The sequence below is a fragment of the Balaenoptera borealis genome, assembly GCF_965194805.1.
Source record: "Balaenoptera borealis genome assembly, chromosome: X".
Taxonomy (NCBI): Eukaryota; Metazoa; Chordata; class Mammalia; order Artiodactyla; family Balaenopteridae; genus Balaenoptera; species Balaenoptera borealis.
The window spans coordinates 8,752,671-8,767,960 of NC_138881.1; the positions used below are offsets into that span (position 1 = coordinate 8,752,671).

Below are 15,290 nucleotides of genomic sequence, written 5' to 3' on the forward strand. Positions count from 1 at the left end.
AGAAGAAATTAGCATGGCCAGCTGGTAAAAAAATGAATAATTCCAACAGACTCACTGAGGGTTTTGCTTTTAAAGCATTTTAATCACTATTCCTCTCTATTTCCAGTAATGTATCAAATCTCTCTTCAGTTGCTCCTCACATGTTGAGTCTTAAGATGTGAAACACTCCACTTTTACATCTAAACCCTTTTTATTATTTGAAGATTATGACAGAAGGGAGCAATCCTCCTCGCATCTGTGACACAATTCCAGTTGGAGAGCAAAGGTATCCTTCAGAGAAGTCCTCGTGCTGACGAGACTTCTGGGAACCATGTAAGGCAGCAAGAGCCAATTTGTCTACCTTAAGCAATGCACGGAGGGACACACTGCAAAGGAAGCCAAAATGATTAAGGAGGGACTCAGCTCAATAAAAATGACATGTTGCAATGCCAAGTTTGAAGTGTTGGTAAGTGGGTACTTGGAGCCAGGTATAAGGTTCTGAAGACATCCTCAATCTCTTTGCCAAAAAAATTAATATTTTTATTTAGTCCAATCCCACCACGTGAGCTAAGTTGATGATGACAGAGAAAAAAAGCTTCCATTTCTGAAGGCAGTAGGAACTACGAGAATAGTGGGGTCAGCAAACTTTGTGTAAAGGGCCAAATAGCAAACGTTCTTGGCTTTGTGTGCCACAGGATCTCTGCTGCAGATATTCAACTCTGCCATTATGGGGAAAGCAGTCATAGTCAAAAAGTAAAAGAAAAGGAAAAAAAAGGCAGAGCTGTGTTCCAATAAAACTTTATAAAGGCAGGTGACAGGCTGGATTTAGCTCATAGGCCATAGTTTGCTTACCCCTGGGGTAAAACATAGGTGTCTCTCCAAAACAGACTGAAGATGCCAATCTTTAGATCCAACTGAAAATTATAGTGTTTTCTCATTCCCTCTATTTTTATTTTTATTTTTTTTTCATTCCCGGTATATTTATTTTTATTTTTTTCATTCCCTGTATTTTTATTTATTTTTATTATTTTTATTTTTTTTCATTCCCTGTATTTTTAAAACATGCTCAGCACTACCTACGATTCTTGTGTGCATCTTCACGATGTTCCAATAGCATGTTCCTTAAATCAATCATTGAGACGCACTTCTCATCAAACTATCTGCATAAGCTTAGATTCAATCAAGAAAATAAACTCATGCTAAACATCCCAGGAATAAAGAAGTCAATACACGAATTAGGGCTTATATCAGGGTTGGAATATCTGGGAGAGTGGGATCAAGCAAGATGATTCCAAAATGAAAAAAACAAAAAAAAAAAAACAAGAAAAAAAGAAGGTCACTACCAAAGAGCAGGGAAGCAGGCACTGAATGCATCAGCCCATCACCACAGTGTGGGTGGTTATCAAAAGCACTACAGAAATTTTTCCAGTTTGCAAGACTCTACGAGCAACCTCTCAGCAACTGTGTCAGTCTGCAACACCAAAGCATCTTGGTTCTCCATCACTCCCTGAAAAGCCACTGTGAGTCTCCTGCCTGCCCAACATCCAGCGGCAACCACCCCTGAACATAATCGCTTCTATTCCTTTCACCTGAAAAAAAGCTTATGTTACTCTCTTTGGCCAACTCTAACTCAGGACCATATAGGGAAGGAGCCTGGAAGGGATGTCATGCCCACCTGGCTTCTCAGAGATGTAGAAGAGATCTTAGAAGGGGAGGTAGTGATACCTATTGTACTTGACCGTGGCTAAGCCACCACATTCCATCCCTTGGTCAATGTAGCATCCATACAGTCTCCCTTTACTCATTTGTAACTTCCAAATAAACAACATAATGCTACTGTTCTACTTGATGCAACGATTCCCTATCCACCGCAAACTCACTCAAGCTTTCCCCCCAAGTGGAGCCACCAAGTCCTGTTTGTTATTTTATCCATAAATGGTTGATGGTTGTCTTCCAGTTCAGTCACAATAGCTCTTTCCTACTGTGCAATTTAAAAATTGAAATACAGGTTTAACTCAATCCTTATATTACATAACAAAGGGAAGGACACATTTTATTGATATATACAGATATCCATATCAAAACTGGAAGAAAAATGCCTTAATACAATCCTCATTTCTACAACTGGTCACATGACCATTGCTAGTTCTTATACCTGTCTTCTTTTATTACTCATGGGGATCACATAAACCCAGAACACTCGAGTGGGATCATCATGCATTCTGAACACCAAGCTGGGATCTGCCACCCACCAGTCATCGTCAGGTGACCCGTGTGCAGTAGTCCAGCCTAGGTCTCTCCAGCTCCCAGTGCCCCAACAGACCCCAAGGTCTCACCCACTCTAGTGACCCACTTCTTGGCAACTGCTTGGCTCAAGGGAGGCAAGTACATCAGAGTTGGGCGTAGCAAGGAAAGGAGTGGAGCCCATCCATGCTGCCACGTTCCCATATCCGAACGCTCCTCCCACCTGCTACCCCCATGATTTAACCTTTAAATCTGGTTGCTGGTCTTCTCAATGGATACAAAATTTAACTTTACCTTTAATTAATATCATCTCCTTCTCTCTTCCTCTCTTCCTCTCTCACTAAAATCTAGATTTTAGAGATGATATCTTCATTCAAATTGCACCTAAAAGGCATGTATTAGCTCTCTGTGATCTAAGCTGGGTCGCTGAGTTGATTATAGACTAGGGTTCATGAATTTAGATTCTGCATGAACATATTTTGCTTTGTTCCAAGGAAAAGCCAATTTCAGGACTTCAAAGTCTAACTCCCCTAGCCAGCCAGTTCTCAGGTGTGTGCTGGTGGTCAAGGGCAAGGATTATATGCATGATGTTTCAGTGCAAGCCCTACCCCCATCCGTAAGAAGCCAATTGAGAAGCATTCTCCTTAATGACAGGTGTTTTAATGGGCAAAGGATAATGAGGTTTCTTTTTAAAAAGAGGAAAAAAATGGTCAAAATATTATTATCATCTGAATAGTCTTTGCCAATAAAAGCCCCCAAAATATCCAGTTAGAATACCAGTTTCCAAACCCTCTCTCAGTGGACTTGAGGACACGGGGAGGGGGAAGGGTAAGCTGGGACGAAGTGAGAGAGTGGCATGGACATATATTCACTACCAAATGTAAAATAGATAGCTAGTGGGAAGCAGCCACGTAGCATAGGGAGATCAGCTCGGTGCTTTGTGACCACCTAGAGGGGTGGGATAGGGAGGGTGGGAGGGAGACGCAAGAGGGAGGAGATATAGGGATATATGTATATGTATAGCTGATTCACTTTGTTACAAAGCAGAAACTAACACACCATTGTAAAGTAATTATATTCCAATAAAGATGTTAAAAAAAAAAATCTTACTGGGGTACTAACCTGCCTACTGAAGAGTTAATTACCCAGGGAATGTACTTGTGTTTGACTTTCTTTTATTTGATTAGAATTCATATGCTCTGAAGTCATATGTTAATTCATAGATTTTTGTCCAGCGGTAAAGATAACCTCAAAGGTTGTAGTTTTATTGCCCTGTAGCATGTTAACCAGTTTTGAATCTATCCTAGCAATATTATTCCAACACACTGTTTTTCCCCTCAAAATGTCTATAAATACCAAATTCTTCAAAATGCTCTTGGCATCATCTTAACCCTCTTAGGGTTCCCGTTATTAATGAGTTGAGTAAATTCTTGGCATGCATTCATTCTCTATTTGTGTGAGACTCCTGTTTTTAGCTCTTTAAAAATACCTTGACGGTACCTACATCATGAAGTTATTATGAGAATAAAATAATGCAAATAAAGTAATTAAGGTCCTGACATTTTGGGCAGTTAATGAATATTAACTATTATTATTAGCTATAATTAAATGCAGTTTGATGCACAGGAAATAAAAAATGTAGCATACTCCTAACTTGACCCAGAGATACCCATACAGTTAAAACAAAAATAAAGAGAACATTCATTTAGTATTCAGCTCCACCTTGATTTCCCTTGGGACTTTTGACTCCTCTTGAATCTAGCCCAGTGAATTAAGCTTTTGAATTAATAGCCATTTTCATGGGTGATGCCATACCTTATAATTATCGGGGTCTATAACTGTTGGGATGTGTAAGGGTATACAGAATAAAGAATCTATCCCATAAAGAAAAAGAACTTCCCCACTTCACATGACCAATAGTAGATAATACAATTAAAATTAGGATTGAAGTAAAAACTTCCCGCTTTGAGAGACCCAATTATTATTCCTCATTTTATTTCCTTCAATTTTAATGGGTTATCCTGTGGATTTCCCCCCCGAAGTTTTTAATAGCTACGTTCTTCCTATCTTCCTTTGTCTGAGTTCAGAAAGAAACTAAAGGACAATAAAGGGAGAAGCATGACCAATTCCTCCAATTTCACTATGATTTTCGTTGCTATTTATACTCAGATAACTTTCTCAGATTATAAATCCTCAAAAAGAGAACTCAATTTTAGTTTTTGTTTTTTGGATTTTTTGTTGTTGTTATCTGTTTTTTGGAACCTGGCATAGGAGTTAAATCAGCTTTGGCTCAAATAAGCTTTGGCTCAGAGGAACCAACTGAATTGAATAATTAAATACATGTTGAAACAACACTTCAAAAGTAATACATAACCTTTCCATACTGATGTCTAGAAAAGAATAAAAATCATCTGTAGAAATAAATACAAGGACTGAGGCACACAATTTCCACGTACAAGCACAAGGGAAGCAAATGGAACTGGGATTTACTCTGCACTGTACACAAAACCACAGAGAGCCTGGGTCATCAAATACTTTTTAAATAACTTCAAACACTGAAACACAATGCAGAAACCTACTGCACTCATTTAAAAAAGCAAACAAAGGAATATAGGGACTTAAATCAAGATTAAACGTTCAGCTGTTGTTCAGTTCCAGTGAACCAAAGAAGATCAAGTTGAATGTGAAAGAAAGTGAAGAAGACAAATAACACATGTAGTACTCAAGTGTTCCTTCTCTTTGCGGAGCTTATTTCTGTGTCTAGACACGATCAGACATTTTATATATATATATATATATATATATATATATATATATATATATACATATACACACACACACACACACACACACACACCTATGTATACTTCAGATACATAACGTGTGTATGTATGCCTACCTGTCTGTTTCGTATATATTCATACCAACACACATTTCTTAGCCTTTGAAATGAGAGAATACCACTAAGCAAGTGGAGAAATCAGTTGAGGCAGCCCTCATTCAAGATTACTGTAGTCCCCGGCTACTCAAAGTGTGGTCACCAGCACCAGCAAAGCACCAGCAAAGCAAAGCACCAGCATCACCTGGGAGCTTGTTAGAGATGCAGAGTCTCAGGCCCCACCCCACATCTCCTGAATCACAACCTAGATTTTAACCACATCGCCTGGTGATTTGTATGTACAAATTCAAGTTTGAGAAGCACTGGCCTAGATCCGCGCTACCCGCTACAAAAGCTATTAGCCACTTGTCTATTCACCCAACGTGTGATTAGTGAGACTGAGAAACTGCTTTTAGTTTAATTATTAAAATGTGAATTTAAAAGCTAATACTTGATTCCATTACTGGAATACTTCTAAATATGTTGGGAACAACTCAGATATATGAATCTAAAGACAGATCAAGTATTTCTGATGAAAATTTACTATCTGAATCGAGAAAGTGCTCTAAAGTGTAAAATACACACCAGATTTCAAAGACCTGTCGTGAAAAAATGCATGCAACATATGTCATTGATAATTTTTTAGAATGATTACAGGTTAAAATTTCAGATATGCTGAGTTAAATTTAATACATTCTTAAAATTCATGTGCTTCTCTCTTACTTTTTAAAAATATGACTGCTAGAAAATAACACCTCATGTATTATTTTTACTGGACAGTACTGCTTTAGAGCCACGGTTCTCCAATTATAAAATTACTGGTGCCTGGGTTCCCATCCCAGGGATTCTGGCGAAGTTGGTCTGGGGTGAACCTGGGCATTAGGATTTTTCACCTCTCCTTGGGCATTCTACTGAGCCGCCAAGGTTGAGAACCACCGTCGCAGGTTAATACAGATTCATTAATCACAACTGATACATAACGACCTCCTAAAGACCTTACATCTTTTAAGACCTCCCATCATTCCTCAGCTCAAAGGTGGAACTGGAGAAGTAGTGCGTATTTCTTACCTAGAGGGCAAAAGCAGCCCACTGATGTTATCAGGGCTGGAGGCTGGGTGATATTATTCTACTTCAACTCCAGGCAGAATCAAACATACCAAAACAGATGGAAATCGAGGTTTTCTCAGTATCTCCAGAAACCCGTCCCCAGCAATGTCAGCAATTCATTCCCATATCCGACGCAGTGGATCTCCAACTTCCGTATGTTTAACAGAATAACCCCTTGCACAGTTTGTTTAAAAGCAGATTGCTGGGCCCGAGCAAGTCCCAGGAACGCTGTGGTAGGGTGACAAACCATCCTGGATTGCCTGGACTGTCCCGGTTTGGGTTTTAGCACCACATCCTGGGAACGGGTCAGTTCTGGGCAAACCAGGCCAGGTGGTCATCCTACCCCGGCGAAGTGCGTGTTTAACGAGCAGTCCAGGTGACCATCCTGGACGCCAGGTGAGCACAGTTTGAGAACCACGCCTAGAAAACACAGGTTCTTGAATACTTTCTAGTGACGTTCCTTCTGGATTAACCAAGCGCCCTAAGAAAGCAGCCACTGAAGCGACACAAATAGTTCAGCAAATAACTGACTGGAGAAATGTTCGAACCTAATTAAACATACCAGGAAATTGTTTAAAACTGTATGCAAGAACAGCTACAAAAAGGATCACCCTGGTAGCCTTGAAGGGAGCTATTTCAATGTCAAGAATCCAGCAGATAGGAGCTGGGGAGGCCAAGTAAGTGTGTGGCATGAGGTCATGTCAACCTTGAGTTTGATCACTGCTTCTGTCATTTGCTAGCTGTGTGACTTTGGGGAAGTTCCTTGACCTCTCTGTGCCTCAATATTTTCATCTGTAACGATGAAATGAATAATTTATACCAACACTGAAGCTTAGCCATCAGAGTAAACAACTAATGCATTACATCAGACTGATCCCAGTTGAGGGATATTCTACAACATACCTGACCAGTCCTCCTCCAAACTGTCAAGGTCTTGAAAAACAAGGAAAGCCTGAGAAACTGTCACAGCCAAGAGAAGCCCAAGGAGACAGGATGATCCGCTGTAATGTGGCCTCCTGGAAGGGATCCTGGAATAGAAAAAGGACACTAGGTAAAAGCTAACAAAATTCAAATCAAGAATGAAAGTTACTTAATATTAATGTATCAAAATTGGTTTATTGCTTGTGCAAATGCACCATGCTCATATAAGACGTTAGTCATAGGGCAAACGGAGTGTGCAGTGTATGGGAATTCTCTGTATGGCTCGGCAACTTTTCTGTAGATCTGAAACTACTCTGATTTTAAAAGTTTATTACAAAAAACGCCTAGCATAGTAGTGCCCAGGTCAGAAGTACACAGTTAACAACAGTCATTACTATTATTGTGAACTGTAGATTATGGACGATACCGAAGAAAAGAGCAGCATTCTGATTCAACATTTTCATGAGAAACTAGGAACCTGAAAGCCTTGCAGATGAGGGTTGGGGGAAGAAAAGATGAGAGGGAAGACGAAGAGGCCATAAAGACTGTTTATTTCGTCTACAGCCAGTCCCAGGCCTGTAACTTCTGTCACATGACCCTGCTGGTTTTCTCCCTGACGTTGTTCAGAGTCTGTAATTATTTTCTTTATTCAATTGTTCTCAGTTCTGAGCCCAACCTCCCTTACCTCTCCACCATGGGCTAGAACCAGAATCCTTTTCTTATGTTTTCTTCCCCTAGCCTCCCTGTAGCTCCCCTACCTCTCAAAAAATAAAAGCACGCAAGCAAATAAACACAAACACCACTCCACTGACCAAGTAACCTCGCTTGGTGGGAAAGCCCTCAACATTTGAGTCCAGAGTTGCTAGGTTACATCTGCAAATATAGGTGATTGAGCTTAAACAGAAATACTTTAATATTTGCTTGTACTATATTGTACCTCGTGTTTTTGATTTAATTTAAGCTTCAGAAAAATTTTGTTGGATAAGCAGGGCAGATGTTTTCACCTCCATTTGAGTGATGTAAAAAATTTTAAAAAGGAAGGAAGCAAGGGAGGGAGGGAGGGAAGAAGGAAGGAGAGAGGGAGAGAAGAAAGAAATTTAAAGTGACAACAAGATTCATACAGTTAATTTGTGCATCATTGTTTTAATCTACTGGGGCCGCCCTTACAAAACATCACAGACTAGGGGGCTTAAACAACAGAAATTGATTTTCTTACAGTTGTGGAAGCTGCAAGTCCCAAACCAAGGGGCATCGGGGTCGGTTTCTGATAAAAGCTCTCTTCCTGGCGTGCAGATGACCGCCTTGCTGTGTTCTCACATGGTGGACTGGGAAAGTTCTGGTGTTTCTTCCTCTTCTTATAAGGACACCAGTCCTATCGAATTAGCACCCCTCTCATATGACCTCACTTAACTTTAATTACCTCCTTAAAAAAAAAAAAAAAAAAAAAACCTTCTCCAAATGCAGTCACACCTGAGGCTAGGGCTTCAACATATGAATTTGGCAGGGGTCGGGGGGTCAGGGGGTGGGGGGGGGGTGGGGAGGTGGAACCCAATTCAGTCCATAGAAGGATGTTCTCCTACAAGGGGCAGAAGAGTTAAGAGGATGACAGGGAGGAGATAACACTTCGAGAACAGGGAAGAACTACCGATTAGACGAGAGGTAGCTAACTGTGGCGACGCCCATTCAGCCACATATTGCCCACAGCTGCAGAGCCGAGCAGTTTCCAGTCAGAGGCTAGGGCTCACAAAGCCCCAAGTACTAACTCTCCCGCCCTTTACAGAAAAAGTGCGCCAACTCCTGGGTTAGACCGGTATATGATAGTTCGTTCCATCCACAAGATGACTCCACAGGTTGGTATTCTTGCCACTCCACTGGGAGCAGAAGTGACTTCCAGATTCACAGCCCGCAGGGAGGGAGCTCGAGAGAAGAACTCAAACACGGGGATAGAACATTCAGAAGGGTATCCTTTCCAGGCCACCCCACCGCAGGGCCTAGGGCTTTCCTCTTAGACCTTGCAACTGTGGGTGGATGTCGGCCCTCAGCACAATGGCTTCCGACAACCCTCTCAGCCTTGCAGACGCTTGTCACTCAGGCCCAAATGCCCCGCTGTCTCCAATCACACCCTATCAGTGTTTGCTGCAAGCTATTTTAGGCGCTCAGTTTCTTGCAGTTTTATTTTGTTTCAGTTTATGTTTTGCACCGGGGCATGTGTTTTATATGATTAGGATTTACATAGAAAGCAGATCACTTGAATTAAGGGAGCCTTGCAAATAATTATGGAGACCTTAAGGGGTTTCCAGGGATAATTTCAGGACTGTTAGTCCCAAATGCAGTTGTTGGTCCTTTTCGTTATTAGACAGTATGTTCCCTTTTCTTTTCAGCATCCGATATTGAACTCATGGTGCTTTCCTTATTGTACTGATTACAACTCAGGTTCCTTTTGATAGAGGCATTTGTCAATAGAAAACAGTTCCTAGATCCTCTTGGAATTAGTAGAGACATTCCCCAACTTACTTACTCAAGAATCCAGAGCCTTTTCATTAGGCCTATGGTAGAATTTAAGGACGCAAAACTACAATTGGGGTTAATTTTACGGTTGGCTAACTGATCTCATTAGTATTTGACTTATCGATCTTCCTGTCCGCACAGAGAAATTATTTGCATGTAGATTCCTGCTGCTTTAGTCTGTCCAGCATCAATTCCTCTGAGGAACATCCTCTCTCCCATTTCATGTGGTCCTAGGTGGGCTATCAGTTACAACGCTCCGGGCCCCCACAAATCATATTACCTTGTTCTACCCTTCAACAGAGTCATTGATCCGAAAGAAAGTATGTGACCTGATAGGAGCTAATTACCCAGGATATTAAAGAAGTTGGGAGAGAGATTGTCACACAGATGGACACCGGGCTGAGAGAGGGAGGCAGAGCCCCCAGATCCAGCCCTTCCTGAAGCCTTCCCCACCCCTGGACTTCCTAGGGATGTGAACCAATAAATTCCTTTTTCTGCTTGGCTAATTCAAGTTGGGCTTCTCACTCAAAACCCCAAATGTCCTCACTGATATAACATGCTTCCAGATAGATTTCTGAGTGTCCTCAGAAACATGCATCACCAACTTCCAGAGGGCACCAGGCACTGAGCACCGGGATCCATGGGTCCTCATCCGAGCTGCAATCTTGGAACTCCCAGGCCCTCCCTCTGCCAGGTTCGAGGGCTTTAGAAACGGAGAACCTATGGGACATGGGGTGCAACACAGTTCCTTGGATATATTTATGCCTTCTCTTATGCACAAAAGTGCAGTCTGGACTTGCTTTCTCAAGTTCTACTTCTCCTTGTCCTTTGGCCCTTCTTGGAGTGGAAGTGGGACAAAAACCCTTGTGCTGCTGACACTGATGGTATCAGTCTTGGGAAAGAAGAGAAAACCAAGTAAGATCAGTGGACCCCCAACAATGATAGTGCTAAATGGAGTGGGATGGCCAAAGTCTAGGGCCAGGTTTGGACCCCAATCCGACCAGTGGTCCCAAGCATCCCAGAGGTAACCGGGAAGGAGAAATAAAACCCACAGCCCACCACCAAGTGGCTGCAAAATTACCCCTTCAGTGAAGACACATGTTTTTCTCCTTTGTTTTCCAGAAGATACCTTTCTAAACCCATCTAAACTCTGCCTCACTAAATTCTTTGCCACCTGAAGTGTTAGCTATGACTCAGAGTTTCCTGAGATAAACTCTACAACCTCCCTCCTCCCCCAGGAAAGTTCCTGACTGAGGCCCACCCACACCAGCCAAAACTCTGATCCAAGTGGCTGGGAGATACCTTAATGCCGTTTAAACTATGCACTTACATGTGTTTGCAGGTCATGATAAATAAGCACCCTCCTTTGTTGTCTCATTTCTTTGCAGCTTAACTTGGCTTCCTCTGTTTCTAACTGATGGGAACTAAAGTCAGTTTTTAAGACACACAAGGAAGGAAAGCTCTTTGTGTTAAAGGCGGTCCGCCAAGGTGCTAATTCCATCTTTGGTAGGTTTTTCCCAGGACTGTGTTCCTTATCCAGGAATTTCCCTGAGCTTGGTGGTTCGCTAGTCCAAATTCCAGCTTTGAATAAATAAACCAGCTGAAGTGCTCCGTTGCCTCAGGGACAAGCAGGGCAGTTTCTGAACTTCCATCGCCCCCCAGTGGCAATTTCTTAAGTCTTTTTGTTAGTTACTCAAAAAGATTTAGGTTATGATTCTTCCCTCCAAACCTGTTTAAAATGTTTTTAAAAAAATTCTCACACTGAAGATTATGAAATGTGTGTGTGGGGGTGTGTTAGTAATGTTGAGTTTATAACTGCTGGGTCACAGGGTCGTAGATTCATGCAATTGACAGATCTCACCAATCAGGATGCCCTTTGGAAAAAATTCCTACCTATCATAGCTGTAGAGTCCAATATTAAAGTGATTACCCCAAATGCGTTTTTGTTTTTAATTTAGAGGATCTAGATCAGGGTTTCCATTTTTCTGGTTCAATTAAATCACGGTCATTAACTATAATTTTTAAACTCATGCTACCCCTTTGTAAACTTTTCCACCATAAAATGTTTTGTAACATTGTCCGAGAAGGTAAGAAACCATTTAAAGCCAAAAAATATGAAGGTTTATAAACCATGTATATAAAACTTTGTAAAAGCCAACATCAAACCCACACAAATAACTAGAAATTATCACTGTTAGGCTGTCAAAACCTGCAGCAGATTAATACACAAAGTGGCAGAATCAAATGAATGAAAGTTCGTGATTTCAAACTTTAACCAGGTGAAACTCAGAAATAGGTGACAGGGCTTCCCTGGTGGCGCAGTGGTTGAGAATCTGCCTGCCAATGCAGGGGACACGGGTTCGAGCCCTGGTCCGGGAAGATCCCACATGCCGCGGAGCAACTAAGCCCGTGCGCCACAACTACTGAGCCTGCGCGTCTGGAGCCTGTGCTCCGCAACAAGAGAGGCCGCGACAGTGAAAGGCCCGCGCACCGCGATGAAGAGTGGCCCCCGCTTGCCGCAACTGGAGAAAGCCCTCGCACAGAAACGAAGCCCCAACACAGCCAAAAATAAATAAATTAATTAATTAATTTAAAAAAAAAAAGAAATAGGTGATAGAGTTGCCCTGAGTCATCAGATAGTTTAATGATACTGAAGAGTCTCCATGGTCAGTAGGAACTGATGCGCAACATTTAATTCATCCCCCACCCGTCCGCTCACCTATCGTCCCATCCCCTTGTCCATCCTCCCACCCATCCATTTAGACAGGTTTAGGAAGATATCCTGTGGAAAACAAAAGGGAAAAAAGTGTTTCTTCACTGCAACAATAAGTTTGCAGCCTCCTGGTGGCACGCTGTGGGCACCTCCATCCAGCCGGCTGTACATTAGGTACGTGCCACACGTTGTGTGAGGTACCAAGGACAGAAGACGGGTAAGATGTACTACCTGCTTTCATGATTCTCAAAGCAAAAGAGACTTTTAAGATTTTCTCAGTATGGTCTCTATTCTAAGGCTTCATTCTCAGAGAAGGTGGAAATAACCAGTACCAAACCGCCAAATCCAGAGAAGACTCTCAGCGGCTAGCATCAAGAGGGCCTAGAGACCTAGTTGGCCTTGATTGCATGGGGGGTAGAGATGAGACCTCATTCAGCCACAGCCATTGAATGTTTTCTCTGCAAAACAAAATGTAGGCTATGTGGGATTCCAAAAACACAAACTATTTTGAGGGAGAGAGCAGGTATACATATGAAAGAGCCAAGGGACACTTTTATAGCATAATAAGATCACAGCCTCACATTATATATAGTCAATGCTTTTTGGTGGCTGGTATTAAGTATTTCACCTCATTTTTGAGAAAGGGAGGAAGTGGAATTTAGGAAAGCAAGTCCAGACTGAAGAGGCTTATTTTCAACTCAGAAAGGGGAAGGTTCTTGCCTGCCTACCCACGATGGAGTTATTACTTCAGCTTATTTTTCAGATCCCAGTAAATTATTTTGGTTCACCACCTGCTAGACCCTGCCTCCACACCCCTTTTAAATTAGAGGCCAGGCTTATAGTCCTTTAGATAATACTGACCTGGTGCTAACCTCCTACACCCCAAGCATTCCTGCCACTCCTAAACCCAAAGCGGAAGTGTGTGTCCTTCAGCTTCCTTTACTCAGATCTTGACTCCTTTCCGGCCAGAACGTTCCCCTCCTCTGACCACCCATCTCCCCTTACCTTTGGAGGATAAACTTCATCAAATCTCTTTTGCTCAAGTATCCCAAATCCTGGTGGTCTGGGGGCCTCATTATTAGTGTCAAAGTCTATCTTTTCTCTCTTTTTTCCTGTCTAGCATAATATCTCGCACATAGGAGGTGCTCAATAATTTGTTAAAAGGAAGGGAAGGGGCAGTAGTGGGAGAGAAAGACGGAAGGAAGGGGGAAGGCCAGAAGGAAGGGAGAGAGAGAGGGAGAAGAGAGACAAGAAAGAAAGAAAGGAGAGTTAGAGAAAAGAATTCTCTTACAAGGACCTGCTATCTCCCTAATTAACGCCACCCACCAATTAAATGCTCACTTGTCCTTAATGAATGTCCTCAGCACACTTTTGAAGTTTGTTTTCAGTGATGTGACTTTAAACAAATGTAATCTATTGGAGTTAATAGTTTACAGGGATGGTTTTCAGTGTTTTCCTGTGGTACTTTGGGGGCCAGACTGAGCTATTCTCTGTTAAAATAAAATAATACCCGCCCCCCCCACACACACAATTTTCAGGAAACCTTTAGAACATTCTTAAATTTAGCCCTTTTCCCACCACACAATTCTCATCTATATTGTCAAGTGTTCGCAGAGAGCAAAGCATATGAACACACAACAACAACACAAAATCCAAGGAAGTTCCCACAAGTGGAAATTTCTTTTAAGTATTTAACCACTAGTATAATATGCAATCAATTGTTTCTAGATCATGTGATACAATAAAATATATATTTCATGCTGTTTCCCACGAAGGAGTAGCCCATTTTCCAGCACCATAGCAGACTCACCTGAGGATAAATGTATCACCTTGTAGGTGACCCTCAAACCGCATCAGTGCCACACAATCCTTCCTCACCTCAGGGGGCTCAGTGCTACAACCCTGCAAAAAGCAATGGAATCAAGTGTGAGGCCACTCTGAGCAATTACAAAGGCATTTAAAAAAATAAAGCAAGTATATTATTTTCATTGATAATTATTATTGAAATTATTCAGATAAAGCTAGGGGCTAATTATATTATGATTGTAAATAGTAGAATAGTCATCCTCGTCTCTTCTACTCCCTAATTATAAAGCTGAGTTAATTTGGGGTAACTGAAAACTTTAGACAAATGCTCCTGCTTCCACGTGAGAGAAGAGAGAGAATCAACTTTCCCTCAAGAGGAGGTACTTTCAAGTAAAGCTTCTGGAACCATCCGTAGTGAAAGACTGGTTGTGTTGTTTTGTTTTGTTAATTTCTAATCAATTGCCCACCGATATTTTCGTACAAAAACCAAAAAATTACTAATGGAGTGAAATAAAAAGCAAATGTACAAAATGTACGCCAAATTTCTTTATTCTCAGATTCATGAGAAAGAAAATTACTCTCTTAAACTGCTACAAAAGTTTCTAAATGCTTCCTCTCAATCTCTGTATTTCTTTCTACGGACAACACACAGGGCACTCGAAAGCCTTGCCATCCAAAGTGTGCTCCTTGGGCCAGAAGTACTGGCATCACCTGGGTGCTTGTGAGAAATACAAAAGCAGATTCTCATGCCCTATCCAGACTAAGCAAATCAGAATCTGCATTTTAACAGGATCCCTGAGGGATATGTACACCCAGTAAAGTATGAGAAGCATTGGTCTAAACTAGAAAATCAAAAGCAATTGTACAGATACACAGACACACACATATAACTTTCAGACCATAGAATGTTTTATTATCAACTCATCACATTTTATACAATATTTAATAGATTCACCCTTAAGCAAAGTGTAAGCCTTTGTCAGCTAGGCCTGGCCTTCCTACCACCTGGGGCTCAAGATCTGATTCACTTGAATCTCCAGGTCCTCAGAAGATCAAGTTTCCCTAAGTTATATGGTGCTTCTCAGAAATCTATGTTCCCATGGTCACCTCTGCCTCTGGACTCCTCTTTCTACC

General features: G+C 41.6%; 1 long non-coding RNA gene across 1 annotated transcript in view; it reads right to left on the bottom strand.

Annotated features, from left to right (window-relative positions):
• Positions 1-963: 963 nt before the first annotated feature.
• LOC309620001 overlaps positions 964-15,290 on the bottom strand; it is a 30,498-nt gene continuing 16,171 nt past the window's right edge. The window contains exons 2-3 of the long non-coding RNA XR_014239360.1: positions 14,161-14,252; positions 964-7,236 (exon numbers count right to left, since the gene is read on the bottom strand). This is a non-coding gene — a long non-coding RNA (uncharacterized lncRNA). The remainder of the gene's footprint in view (positions 7,237-14,160; positions 14,253-15,290) is intronic.